Genomic DNA, 14,693 nt, shown 5'->3' with positions numbered 1-14,693 from the left:
AGAGCCTTTCCAGCTTATTCAGCCTCAGGGCCTGTTGTCCACCTAAAATGTCTCCAGAAGCCTATATGGAAAGCCAGTAGTCCTGGAGCTGCTCTGGTTGAAGCTGGCATGGGGGCCCAGAGCCCCCTGCTGTCCTGACCACCCAATCTTTGCTTCCAAGATTCACTGGTCCCCACCTCTACCTGTAGGCCTTCAGCTACTTACTTGTCTGATGTGGGGATAATGTGCTTACTCAGCAGCCATCCTCATGGCCTAACCATTTGGCCAGTTCCAGTGTCCGAAGGGTGAGGGAGGGCTGGGCTTCCAGGGGGCCTGAACCCTAGGTACCTTCAGCACTTCCTAGGGCTCTGGCATGTCAGCAGCTGCCTGCCAAGGCCTGGAAGGTAAGGGGGAGGGGGCTCACACCACTATGTTGAGATACTTCCAGGGATTCTCCAAGGCCCCTTCCTGCTACAGTAACTGCAGGTTTCTGGTGAAGCCATGGCCAGCTCTGATCCCCTACTTCATTTTATTTTTTATTTTTTTTTTGACAGTCTCGCTCTGTCACCCCAGGCTGGGGTGCAGTGGCGCCATCTCGCCTCATTGCAACCTCCGCTTCCGGGGTTCAAGTGATTCTCCTGCCTCCGCCTCTCTCGTAGCCAGAATTACAGGTGCGCGCCACCACGCCCGGCTAATTTTCTTATTTTTAGTAGAGACGGGGTTTCGCTATGTTGGCCCGGTTGATCTCAAACTCCTGGCCTCAAGAGATCCATCTGCCTCAGCCTCCCAAAGGGCTGGGATTACAGACGTGAGCCACCGTGCCTGGCCTAATTGTCCCCACCCACATCACTTCTTCCCTTATTGAGAGCTCTGGGTTCTCCCTCCCCTCCCCAGTGCCGCACCATGTAAACCGATCTGTCCCGCTAGGTTTGGGGCACTGCGGAGAGCTGGGGAGAAGCCCTTTGCCAGAAGGTTCAGAGTTTCTGAGTTTCTCATGCTTAATCATCAGCGAACACAGCACAACACATGGCTGAGGGCGGGTTGTAAATTCTCACCAGGCTCAGAAGACGCAGCCAGGACTCCAGCATTTGGCCATCTCTCTAGACGCTTTGCGGGTGGACCACGTTCAGTCTAATAGGGCGTGGTTATGAACGCCCGTTATGAACGCTTCATAACCAGCTAACGGTTGTGAACTGTGAAGAGCATCCCCTACCCCGCCACACGCTAGAGGAGGAAGTGACGCAGCGCCTGCGCGGTTTTGCTGGCGCGCTGCACGAGCACCGTGACCTGCGCATGCGCTTTGGAAGCCTCGCGAGCTTGCGGCGGTGGCGCTCAGGGCTTGGTGCGGGTGGCTGCAGCCTTTGAGGGTTTCCTCGCATCTTTTAGGTAGAAGCGGGAGAGCAAGGGCCCACCCGCACCCCAAGGAGAAGAGCGAGGGTTTTTTTTTTTTTCCCTCTAGGCTGCTGCGTTTTAATTAAGTCAAAGTGCAGATGAAATATTTTCCATCTGGTTGTTTTCTAGCGTTTGGGGGGGTCATTAGGAAAAACATTTGTTGAACAGATTTCCTTAGGGTCAGCTCTTTGATCTTTGCAAGGTAGAACACTTGGAAAGGAAGCGGCGTGTTTTTCGTTTTGCCCAGAAGGGTCAGCCTGCTTGCCTGCCTTTTGACCTGAGGCCGAGCTCCTGAAACCTCTTGGACTTCACGACATTGGTCCGTTTTCTATGTTTTTGTCCTTTGGTTGGTTTATGGTGTTTGTTGGAAGATAAACGTTTTAAAGTTTTGGGGATTCCTATCATGCCTAGGGAAATCAATCCCCTTCTCTCTTCTTTACTTCCCCCTACATTCGCTTACATTTTGTTGCAATGTTTGATTTTTTGTTTTTTACTAGACTACCTGTAGTCCTTATGGAATATATTTTAGTATAAGCTGTAAGGCAAGAGTCAAGCATCCCCCGCCCCCACGTGGAAATTAACTTATTCCAGGCCCACTTATTAAATGAACTAACAGGTGTGGACCTGTTGAGTTTGAGATGCCCCTTAGACGCCAATGGAGACATCTGTTGTCAGTTGCACAAGTGAGTCTGATACGAGGGGTGAGGTTCTGGTTGAAACTAATTTTGGGTATCATCGGCATCTAAAATCAGTCTCCCTCAGTTGTTAAAAAATACTTTTCCAGTCTTGGAATTTATTCTCTCACATGAAATATTTAATCGCATTATCCAGTTCTTTCCCATCCCTGCCTAAAAGGAAGTGTTCCATTGGGATTTCAAGTATAATTGCATTAAATTTAAATGTAAGTTTTGGGAGCACTGACATTTTTATGATATTAATCCTCCCCCAGAGGATAAAAAATGGTTTTCCATTTACTCAAGACTTCTTTTAGGTCCTCCAATAAGACATTATAAATTCTTTATATGAGTTCTATGGTTAAATTTATTCCTAAGTGTTTTATGGCTTTTGCCTACTGTGATGGAATACTTTTTTCCATCTGTATTGCTCCCTGATTATTAATATGGAGAAAAGCTAATGATTTAATATAATTCACTTTCTATCTTAGGAATTCTAGTAGTTTTAATAAATCTGTTTTTTTATAGATACAAATTTACCAGTATACCAATTTATTTTGTCAGTTTCATTTAGTTAGAATCTCTGAAACAATGTTGAATAATGATCCGGGGCTTGTTTCTGATGTGGGTGGAAATCTACATGTGAGAGTTGAGCAGTGAGTTTCTTTGGCAAGTGGCTTTTAAAATGTTGGAGTTTCCTTTAGTTTCTCTTGCGGCTGCTGGGACTCTCCTGTAGCTACCAGTCCTGCCTGAGTCAGGCGCCAGGGGGCACCAGTCACACAGAATGAAATGTGGGTTGTGCACCCTGGAAACTGGCTGAATTTTGTCAAATGCCTTTTCACCTTCTATAAAAAACCATATGGAGTTTTCTCCTTTATGCTGCTGTTTTTATTTGCAATTAGACATTAAGTAGCTATGAAAGAATACCGTATTAAATATTTGTAAAGTAGGCCAGGCGCGGTGGCTCACACCTGTAATCCTAGCACTTTGGGAGACCAAGGTAGGTGGATTGCTTGAGCCCAGGAGTTAGAGACCAACCTGGGCAACATAGCAACACCCCGTCTCTAAATAAAATACAAAAATTAGCTGGTTTGTGCTGGGGCTGAAGTGGGAGAGTCGCTTGAGCCTGGGAGGTGGAGGCTGCAATGAGCTATGATCGTGCCACTGCACTCTAGCCTGGGTGACAGAGTAAGAAACTGCATCTATTAAAAAAAAAAACAATTGTAAAGCAGAAAAAATATACCTCGAACACCCATCACCTGATTTGTTATTTTATAAATCCCTATGTGTCCTTCCTGGATCCCCTGAGCAGGAGCTCAGTGGTCACTATCATTCTGAATTGTGTTCCCCTTAGTGTTTCATTTTATAATCTTGTTTCTTTACTCTTCATTATTTTTTATGAGTTCTGTGTATTCCTAAATAAGTGTTTTGTTTTGCCTGTTTTTGAACTTAGACGGACATAACATTTTATTTACTGTTTTGCAGCTTGCTTTTTCTTTTCAACATTGTGTTTCAGAAACTCATCCATGTTTTTGAATGCAGCTGTAATTTATTCATTTTCACTACTGTAGAGTATTCTGGATGTTAACCTAAATAACAATAAAGAGAGGCTCTCAAACGAATAGATGCTTATTTGGGAATAAAGCATTACAAATGTATGTATATATGTCTTTTCTTTTAGAGAGCCTCTTTGTTATTTAGGTTGCCACCTCACTACCGAATACTAGACAGTAATGAAAATGAATGAATGATGCCTGCAATTGAACATAATACAATTTTAAATGCATTCCTCTGAGACTGTAACATGCATTGTTTAGTATATGTCTGCTGTTGCATGTGTGCAGGACTTTCTCCCTGGGACAGCTATCTCCAACCTTTTTGGTACCGGGGACTGGTTTTGTGGAAGACAGTTTTTCCATGGACTAGGGTGGGGGATGGTTTTGGGATGATTCAAACACATTACATTTATTGTGGACTTTATTTCTGTTATAATTACATTGTAATATATAATGAAATAATTATACAACTCACCATAATGTAGAATCAGTGGGAGCCTGAGCTTGTTTTCCTGAAACTAGATGGTCTCATCTGTGAGTGATGGGAGACAGTGACAGATCATCAGGCATTAGATTCTCATCAGGAACATACAACCTAGATCCCTCGCATGTGCAGTTTACATAGGGTTTGTGCTCCTGTGAAAGTCTAATGCTACCACTGATTTGACAGGAGGCAGAGCTCAGGCAGTAATGTGAGCAATGAGTAGCAGCTGTAAATACAGATAAAGGCTTGTGTGCTTGCCTGCAGTTCACCTGCTGTGTGGTCTGATTCCTAACAGGCCATAGACTGATATTGGTTTGTGGCCCGAGGGTTGGGGACCCCTGCCCTAGGATATAATCCTTGGAGTAGAATTGCAGAATCATAGTTCATGCCTATTTCACCTTTACTAGGTAATGCCAGAATTGGTTGTGTTAATTTTCATGCCCACTGGCACTGTATAAATGCTTCGTTTCTCCACTTTATTGCCCATGCTTGATATTGCTGCACTTGAAATGTTCTGCCAGTCTGATGGGGGTATAGTGATATCTCAGTGTGGTTTAATGTACAGTTTTCTGATTTCTAAAATATGGTTGAGCACCTTTTTTAATGTTTATTGACTTTTTATTTATTTCTATTTATTTTTGAGACGGGGTATTGCTCTGTTGCGCAGGCTGCAGTGCAGTAGCACAATCTCTGCACACTGTAATCTCCACCTCCTGGGCTCAAGAAGTCCTCCTGCCTCACCCTCCCAAGTAGTTAGGACTACAGGCATGTGCCACAATGCGTGGCTAATTTTTGTATTTTTAGTAGAGACAGGGTTTCGCTATGTCGCCCTGGCTGGTCTTGAACTCCTGGACACAAGCGATAGGCCTGCCTCAGCCTCCCAAAGTGCTGGCATTACAGGCATGAGCCATTGTGCCTGGATTTATTGACCATTTAGGTTTCTATAATGAAGTGTTTGCTCAAGATTTTGGCCTACTTTTCTATTTTATCTGTTTCTTATTTGAATTTTGTATATTCTGGAGACAAATTGTTTATAAGTTATCTGTGTTGCAGATTTCTTCTCCCATTCTTTGGCACGCCTTTTTTATTCTTTGTACAGAGTGTTTTGAGGACTAGGAGTCCTACATTAATTAAAAATGTAGAAGAATAATTTATCAATCTTTTATTTATAGTTTTATTATAACTTAAGAAATACTTCTTGGCCGGGCACAGTGGCTCATGCCTGTAATCCCAGCACTTTAGGAGTCCGAGGCGGATGGATCACCTGAGGTCAGGAGTTCAAGACCAGCCTAGAAAACATGGTGAAACCCCGTCTCTACTAAAAATACAAAAATTAGCTGGGCATGGTGGTGGGCGCCTGTAATCCCAGCTGCTGAGGAGGCTGAGGCAGGAGAATCGCTTGAACCCGGGAGGTGGAGGTTGCAGTGAGCAGAGATTGCGCCACTGTACTCCAGCCTGGGGGAGAAGTGCGAAACTCCATCTCAAAAAATAAAACAAAAAAAGAGACTTCTTTACCCTGAGGTCATGAAAATATTATATACTATCTTCTAAAACCTTTATAGTTTTGTCTTTCATATACAGATAGTCCCTATCTTAATGATGGTTTGACTTACAATTTTTTGACTTTATGGTGTTATGAAAGCAATACCCATTCAGTAGAAGCTGCACTTTGAATTTTGAATTTTCATCTTTCTCCAGGCTAGCAGTATTCTGTAAGATATCGTGATGATGGGCAGTGGCAGCAAGCTGCAGCTGTCAGTCGGCCACAAGGGTAAACATTTTTTTTTTTTTTTGAGACAGAGTTTTGCTCTTGATGCCCAGGCTGGATTACAATGGTGTGATCTCAGCTCACTGCAACCTCTCCAGGTTCAAGTGATTCTCCTGCCTTAGCCTCCCAAGCAACTGGGATTACAGGCACCTGCCACCATGCCCGGCTAATTTTTTGTATTTAGTAGAGATAGGGTTTCATCATGTTGGTTAGGCTGGTCTCGAACTCCTCACCTCAGGTGATCCACCCACCTCGACCTCCCAAAGTGCTGGGATTACAAGCGTGAGCCGCCGCACCCAGTCCAAGGGTAAACATCTGATACTCTACAGTGTATAGTATTCAATAAATAACATGAGATATTCAACACTATTATAAAAACAGGTTTTGTGTTAGATGATTTTGTTCAGTTTTATGCTAATGTAAGTATTCTGAGCTCATTTAAGGCAGGCTAGGCTAAGCTATGATGTTCAGTAGGAGTATTAAATGAATTTTTAACTTATGATTTTTTGACTTATGATGGGTTTATTGTGACATAACCTCATTGTAAGTTGAGGACCACCTGTATAGCTTTAAAAAAATATATTATTTTTTGAGACAGTCTTACTCTGTTGCCTAGGCTGAAGTGCAGTGGTGTAATCTCAGCTCACTGCAACTTCTGCCTCCTGGATTCAGGTGATTCTTCTGCCTCAGCCTCCCTAGTAGGTGGGATTACAGGCATGTGCCACCATGCCCAGCTAATTTTTTGTATTTTTGTAGAGATAGGGTTTTGCCACATTGGCCAGTCTGGTCTCAAAACTCCTGGCTTCAAGTGATCTGCCCATCTTGGCCTCCCAAAATGCTGGGATTATAAGCGTGAGCCACCTTGCCTGGCCTCTACCTGGAATTGACTTTCATGTGTGGTATGAGGTAGAGTTCCAGTTTTCCTCCTTCCCTTCTCCCTTCCTCTTGTGTCCTTCTTTCCATACGTATACCTGGTTACCTCACCCCCCTTTATTGAGTAGTCTTTTCGTTCACTATTGATCTACAGTGCTACCTCTATTATATATCAAATGTTCATTTATGTATGAATCTGTTTCTGAACTTTTATATTTGTCTATTGTCTCTTTCTCTATGCCAACACTAATTTATTTATAGTTTTACAGTGTTTTGATATCTAGTAGAGCCAGTCCTACTGCTTTTCTACTTTAATAGTGTCTTGACTACTGTTAGGTCTTAGCATTTTCATGTAAATTTTAGAATCATCAAGCTCTGTGAGGAAACCTTTAGGAGTTCCATTGGAATTGATTGCATCTGTCCTCAACTGAGAAGAATTGATACCCTTATAAGTCTTCCTAACCATGAAGATGGTATAATTCTCAATTAATCTAGATCTTTCTTTAGTGTCTCTCAAAAAAAGTATTATGATTTTCCCTTTAGAAGTCTCGTATGTCTTTTGTTAGATATATCTTTGGAACCTGATGATTTGTAATGCTATTTCTTGTAGATGACAGTTTTAAGTTACATTCTCTGACAGTTTGTTGCTAGTGTATAAAAATGTAATTGATTTTTATATATCAATTGACTATTATCCTATCTACAGAATTCTTTTGGATTTTCTAGGTCATATCATCAGTGAACAGTGATAATTTTACCAATTCTCATACTTGATATAAATATTTTTCTTGCCTTATTGCATTGGCTCTGAGTACAATGTTGAATATAAAGGGAGAAAGTGGGCATCTCTTTTTGTTTCCCATCTCACAGGAAAAGTACGTGTGTGTGTGTGTGTGTGTGTGTGTGTGTGTAGGTGTAGATATCAGATTATGGAAATTTTCTTCCATTCCTATTGCTAAACATTTTTTTCTTTTATTTATTTTCTGAGACAGAGTCTCACCCTTTTGCACAGGCTGGAGTATAGTGGCACAATCTTGGCTCACTGCAACCTCCACCTTCCAGGTTCAAGAGATTCTCCTGCCCCAGCCTCCCAAATAGCTGAGATTACGGGTGTGCATCACCATACCTGGCTAATTTTTTATTTTTAGTAGAGACAGGGTTTCACAATATTTGCCAGGCTTGTCTTGAACTCCTGACCTCAGGTGATCTGCCTGCCTTGGCCACCCAAAGTGCTGAGATTACAGGGTGAGCCACCATGCCCAGCCTTTCTTTAATTTTTTTATTTTTATTTTTTTAGAGACAGAGTCTCGCTCTGTCACCCAGGTTGGAGTGCAGTGGTGCCATCTTGGCTCACTGAAACCTCTGCCTCCCAAGTTCAAGCTATTCTCCTGCCTCACTCTCTAGTAGCTGGGATTATAGGTGCCACCACCACGCCCAGCTGAATTTTGTATTTTTAGTAGAGATGGGGTTTCACCATGTTGGCCACACTGGTCTCGAACTTCTGATCTCAGGTGATCCACTCACCTCAGCCTCCCAAAATGCTGGGATTACAGGCATGAGCCACCGTGCCTGGCCTTTTATTTTTCCTTTTAAATATCATGGATGCTTGTTGAATTTTATCCAAAGTGGTTTCTGTATATTAGGATAACTATGTAGTGTTCTTTAATTTGTTAATGTGGTGAATTACATTGTTTAGTTTTTCTCAGCATAAACTAACCTTGCATTTTTTGAATAATAATAATCATTTTTCCATATTATTTATTAATATTTTATTTTGAATTGTACCATTACAAGTGACATTAGTTTGTAATTGTCCATTCTCATACTGTTTGTCAGGTTTTTATAAACAGGTTATGTTAGCTTCAACAAATGAGTTTGGGAGTATTCTCTCTTTCCCTCTACTCTTGGAAAGTTTCTGTAAGATTGGAATTATTCCTTGGTCATCTTTGTAGAGTTTTGTGTGTATATATTAGGACTATTTTTGAGAATGAAGTCTCACTCTGTCACCAGGCTGGAGTGCAGTGGTGCGATCTAGGCTCACTGCAACCTGCACCTCCTGGGTTCAAGCGATTCTCCTGCCTCAGCCTCCTGAGTAGATGGGACTACAGGCGCACACCACCACAAGCAGCTAATTTTTGTGTTTTTAGTAGAGATGACGTTTCACCATGTTGGCCAGGGCAGTCTCAATCTCTCGATCTCGTGATACGCCTGCCTTGGCCTCCCAAAGTGCTGGGATTACAGGCGTAAGCTACTGCACCTGGCCAGTGAGGACTATTTTAAACTGATTTTTAAAAAGAAATGGTTATAAGTCTTTGTTGTTTTTTATTTTTTTTGAGTCAGGATCTCACTCTTTTGCTCAGGCTAGAGTACAGTGGCATGACCCAGGCTCACTGCAACCTCCACCTCCTGGGCTCAAGCCATTCTCCCACCTCAGCCTCCTGAGTGGCTGGGACAACAGACATGCACCGCTATGCCCAGCTTATTTTTTGTGTGTGCATGTTTTTTGTAGAGATGGGGTTTTATCATGTTGCCCAGCCTGGTCTTGAACTCCTGGCCTCAAGCAATTTGCCCGACTTGGCCTCCCAGAGTGTTGGGATTACGGGCATGAGCCACTGAGCCCAGCCAAGTTATATTTTTGTAGGAACCAATCCATTTTATTTGTTTTCAAATTTATTGTTCATGTTGTTCATAATATTCCTTATTTTTTAGGTGTCTCCACAGGGCAAGTTCTAATAATATATCCTTCTTTTAAAATGTCTCTAGTGTCTGTATTTATGACTCCTGTCTTTTTTTTGAGATGGAGTTTTGCCGTTGTCGCCCAGGCTGGAGTGCAGTGGCACAATCTTGGTTCACTGCAACCTCTGTCTCCCAGGTTCAAGCGATTTTCCTGCCTCAGCCTCCCAAGTAGCTGGGATTACAGACACCCACCACCATGCCCAGCTAGTTTTTGTATTTTTAGTAGAGACAGGGTTTCACCATGTTGGCTAGGCTGGTCTCAAACTCCTGACCTCAGGTGATCCACACACCTGGGCCTCTCAAAGTGCTGGGATTACAGGCGTGAACTACCACGCCTGGGCTATGTCCCCTTTCATTCCAAATAGTTTTTTTTGGTTCATTCATCTCCCCACTCCTCTTCTCCCTTCTTCCCTTCTCTCTCTTCCTGATTAATATTGCCAAAAGTTTGACAGTTTTAGATTTTCAAAGAGTCTTGGTTCTTTTTATTATTTTCATATTTAATGAATATTTCATCTTTATTCTTGTCCTTTTCTTGAGTTTATCCTAATGTTCATTTTCTTACTCAAATTGGGTGTTTAACTGAAAATTTTTTAACCTTTTACATGAGCCTTATGTGCTCTAAATTTCCCTCAAAGTATTGCTTTACCTGTATTCTGTGCATTTTAACATACAATATTTTTGTTTAACCATATTTTCTGATTTCTGTTGTTTTCTTCATTGACCTGTGAGTTATTTCCAAATATATTTCTTACTGCTCTAATCTGTTTTTTCTCCCAGTTTTATTTTTGTCATTGATTTTGAGCTGTTTCTTTATTCAAGTCTGAGAATGTGGTCTATGTATCAGTCCTTTCAAATTTGCTGAGGCTTTATAACTAGACCAAATATGTGGTTAATATTCATAAAAGTTCCATGTGTATTTCAAAAATACGTGTTCTGCAGTCACATGTAATTCTCTTTTTGTGTCCATGATGTCGTTTGTTAATTAAATAGTAATTATCATAATTTTTAATCTGAGCTCTCATTACTGGGAGAAATGAGTTACAATCTTCCATTATGATAGTGGATTTATTTTTCTCATTGTGATTGTATCCATTTTACTTTATAAATTTTAAGATGTTATTAGGTGCATAAGAGTTTAAGAAATTTATGAATTTTACCTTTTATCACTACAAAGTGATTTAAAAAATTCTAGTAGTTGACATCTAGTAATATTTTTTGCCCTAAAGTCTGTTTAGTTTATATATTTATGTTTTAGGTGTATTCTTGTAAATAGCATATAGCTGGATTTTATTTTTAGTCCATGTTTTTTCCTCAAAGCATTTAGATTACTTAAATTTTATGTAATTCTTGATGTATTATTGATGTATTTGTATTCTCTGACTTGTAATTTTTATTCTGCGTTCTTTTTTCCTCTCCTCCCCTGCCTTCTTTAGATTTACTGAGCTTTTCCCCCCTGCATTCAATGTATTTCTTCTACTGCTTTGGAAATTACTTAGTATTGCTATTTCTTCAATGATTACCTGATAAGTTTTACATAATCTTAAATCTTAACTCATCATAGTCTAACTCCATATAACACTATATATATATGTATTTTAAAAATTTGAATATACTGTTTAATATGTTAAATAAAATTTAGTTATACACACACATATACATACACACACAGAGAAAGGATCTCACTCTGTCATCCAGGCTGGAGCGCAGTGGCAAGATTATGTAGCTCACCACAGTCTCGAACTTCTGGGCTCAGGTTATCCTCCCTCCTCAGCCTCCCAAGTAGCTTACAGGTACATGCCACCATTCCTGGTTAATTATTTTTGTAGAGATGAGGTCTTGCTATATTGTCCAAGCCGGTCTCAAATTCCTGGCCTCAAGTGATCGTTCCACCTTGGCCTCCCAAATTGTTGGGATTATAGGTATAAACCACCACATGTGGCCTGTGGAAAAGATATTTTGACTGAGGAGAATACTAACATTTTCTTCTCTGTTTTGGAGATAACACTTCATTGTCTTCTGACTACTTTGGAGGCCAACTCTCAGTCTAATCTGTTTTCAGTCTAATTGGCCTTCCTTTGGAGATGAATTTTCAGGATCTGTTGCTCAGGCTAGAGTGCAGTGGTGTGGTCATAGCTCATTGCAGCCTCAAATTCTTGGGCTCAAGCAGTCCTCCAGCTCAGTCTCTTGGGTAGCTGGGACTACAGACACATGCCACTATGCCTAATTTACTTTTATTTATTTTGTAGAGATGGGGTCTCTTCTATTTTCCCATGATGGCCTCCAACTGCTGGTCTCAAGCGATCCTTCTGCCTCAGCCTCCCAAAGTGCTAGTATGACAGATAAGAGCCACTGCAGCCAGCCTAATTGATGCTCTTTGAAGGTAATTTTAAAAATCTGCTTTTAAGATTTTGTTGTCTTAGTAATCTTGCAGTTTTACTGTATTGCATTTAGCTGTGGATTTCTTTTTATTTACCATAATTGGGATTTGTTGAGCTTAACTTTGATTATTGGTATTTTTCATGATTTCTTGAAAAACTTTTAGCCATAACTCTTCAAAGATTGCTTCTGTTCCATAAAAAGTATTTCCTCCTTCTGAAACAAATCAGACATATGTGGGATTTTTTATCTTCCATGTTTTAACTTCCCTTTGATATTTTTCACCTCTTTGTATCTCTCTGTGTTATTTTCCAAATGTCTTCAGATCTCATTTCTGCTTCACTAATATTCTCTTCAGCTGTGTAATCTGTTGTAAAACTATTCACTGAATTATTTTTAGTGATATTAAAACATTTTCTTGAAATGTTTTTAGTATTTTTGAAAATTTACTCTTTACTTACTTTCAGGCTGCCCTTCTGTTTCTAGAAATATATTAAACATGCTTGTTTTTTCTCTGTATCTGATAATTTCACTGTGTGGAAGAGTTTTATGTCTGATTCTGTTATCTGTTCTTTCTGGTTGCCCTCGCTTATGGGGGCTTGTTTCCTTGTGTGTATGGAGATTTTATACTGTCAGCTGCTCATTTTCCCTATAATTTCATATCTGAGGTTCCCTAAGGCCTAGAATGAAGGGGATATCTTCCAGAGAGGACTTGTTTGCCTCTCTCAGGTGATTGGGAACATTGCCACCTTGTGACCATGTTATGTTCTCTGTCAGAGGTTTCATTGGACCATTCAGGTATTGTGTATTTGGGCTGCAAAACTAACTGAGGGTTTCACTCCTGATTACAAATTCTTAGGGGGATTTTGTTTTTCTCTGCTCAGGACCAACCTTTAAGACAAGTAATTTTTCTTGTATTTTATTTTGGATTCATCATTAAATTGAAGGTATGGCCCTTGGGAGCCCCAAATCTCCTATTACATGCCCCTACCTTTGGAGGCTCTTTTGAGGCAGTGAAAACTTACAGTTAAGCTCATTGGGCTTTGTAATTGCAATGTAAAATATTTCAGACCTTTTCTTACCTCTCCAGGTTTTCATGCCCACTTACTTTTTAGCCTGAGTATTTCTCCTATTGTTTCCAGTTGATGGATGCATTTAACGTTTAAAAAATTTTATCCAGTCTGTCTAGTTTTTCACAAAGGAGTATTTTCCAGGAACCTAGTCTACCATATTGCTAGGAGAAGAAGTCCTTGCACTGGCTGATGTAATGAATGATTTACCACAGAAAGCTTCACAACATTGAGCCATTCTTGCATTTCTGCAGTAATCTGGGCTTGGGCTTACCAACTTGGGGTTCAGTCTTTTCTATGTAGCTAGATTCTATTTGCTATTGTCTTGTTTGGATTTACGAAAATTATTTTCTTCCATGAAACCGAACTATATATTCCTTTTATTTTCTCACTATCTTTATCAGATTTTGCTACTGTAGTTTTGCATGCTGGCTAGCTTCATAAAAACAGTAAGTTAAATAGCATTAGGTTTGTCTCTGGCCCTATTCTCTGTGTTCCTTCTCTTCCCCTCTTACAGAATCTGACTCCTACCCCACAGTCTGTCGGAGCAGCAATTTGGACACTAGAATTTGGGGGAAGCAGGAGTTTCCTGGGTCCCTGGGCTCAGCTATTCCTCAGTTCCATCTCCGAGTCTCCTCACAGCTTGGTGCTGTAGCCATGGGCCCCCACTGCTCAGGTGTTGTCCCACTGAGCATTTGCTTTAGCTGGTCTTCCTGGCCTGGTGTTGATTCTTTCAACAGCTATTCATTGAGCACTTACTGTGTGCCAGGCAGTGGGATGCTACAATATATAAGACCAGACTCCTCTTCTCGTGGAGCTCACAGTCCACTGGGGTAGGGAGGGCAGACCATCAACAAATACACTAACTAATGGCAGCCAGATGGTGATCAGAGTGCAGTGGAGAAAACCCAGTAGGCTTCTGGCTTGTTTGAGCATCTGCAGGTCAAGCCCACACGGTCCCCTCATCATCCCCTGAGTTCTTGCTGGAGTGCAGTGGTATGATCTCGGCTCACTGCAGCCTCTGCCTCCCAGGTTCAAGCGATTCTCTGCCTCAGCCTGCTGAGTAGCTGGGATTACAGGTGTGTGCCACCACACCTGGCTAATTTTAGATTTTTAGTAGAGACAGAGTTTTGCCATGTTGGCCAGGCTGGTCTCGAATTCCTGGTCTCAAGTGATCTGCCTGCCTTGGCCTTCCAAAGTGCTGGCTGGAGTGTAGTGGTGCAGTCTCGGCTCACTGCAACTTCTGCCTCCCAGGTTCAAGCAATTCTCTGCCTCAGCCTCTCGAGTAGCTGAGATTACAGGCTTCTGCCACCACACCTGGCTAATTTTGTTTGTATTTTTAGTAGAGATGGGATTTCACCACTTTGTCCAGGTTGGTCTCGAACTCCTGACCTTGTGATCACCCGCCTTGGCCTCCCAAAGTGCTCAGATTACAGGCTTGAGCCATGGCGCCTGGCTTTTTTTTTTTTTTTTTTAAACAATTACTCTCCCATATAAATTTCACAATCAACTTGTCAAGCTTTTGAACTATATTGTTAGGATTTTGATAGGGATCATGTTGACTTTGTAGGTTTGGGACTGACATAACTGAATGTGAACCTATCTGTGAAGACGGTATTTTCCTCTTAACTCAGGTCCTCTCTGTCATATCCATACAGCTCTTTTACAGGTTTTGTGTCTTTTTGTCAGATGTCGTATGTTGTAAATCTTTTTTTCTATCACATTTCCTACTCAGTGATGGCTGGTGTATGAGACAACTGGGTGTTGGTCGATCTTGTGTCCTGT

At 41.2% G+C, this 14,693-nt stretch overlaps 1 long non-coding RNA gene across 2 annotated transcripts in view; it reads left to right on the top strand.

Moving 5' to 3' along the window:
* Positions 1–1,297: 1,297 nt before the first annotated feature.
* The window catches only part of LOC135271234 (uncharacterized), a 35,214-nt gene continuing 21,818 nt past the window's right edge, over positions 1,298–14,693 (top strand). For both annotated transcript variants that reach the window (XR_010339350.1, XR_010339351.1), the window contains exons 1-2: positions 1,298–1,690; positions 11,709–11,842. This is a non-coding gene — a long non-coding RNA (uncharacterized LOC135271234). The remainder of the gene's footprint in view (positions 1,691–11,708; positions 11,843–14,693) is intronic.

This window comes from Aotus nancymaae, unplaced genomic scaffold (assembly GCF_030222135.1).
Source record: "Aotus nancymaae isolate 86718 unplaced genomic scaffold, 86718_ANA_hifiasm-v0.15.2.pri h1tg000076l, whole genome shotgun sequence".
Classification (NCBI taxonomy): Eukaryota; Metazoa; Chordata; class Mammalia; order Primates; family Aotidae; genus Aotus; species Aotus nancymaae.
Note: the sequence above shows the minus strand (reverse complement) of the source record. Positions and strands in the feature narration are given on the sequence as shown.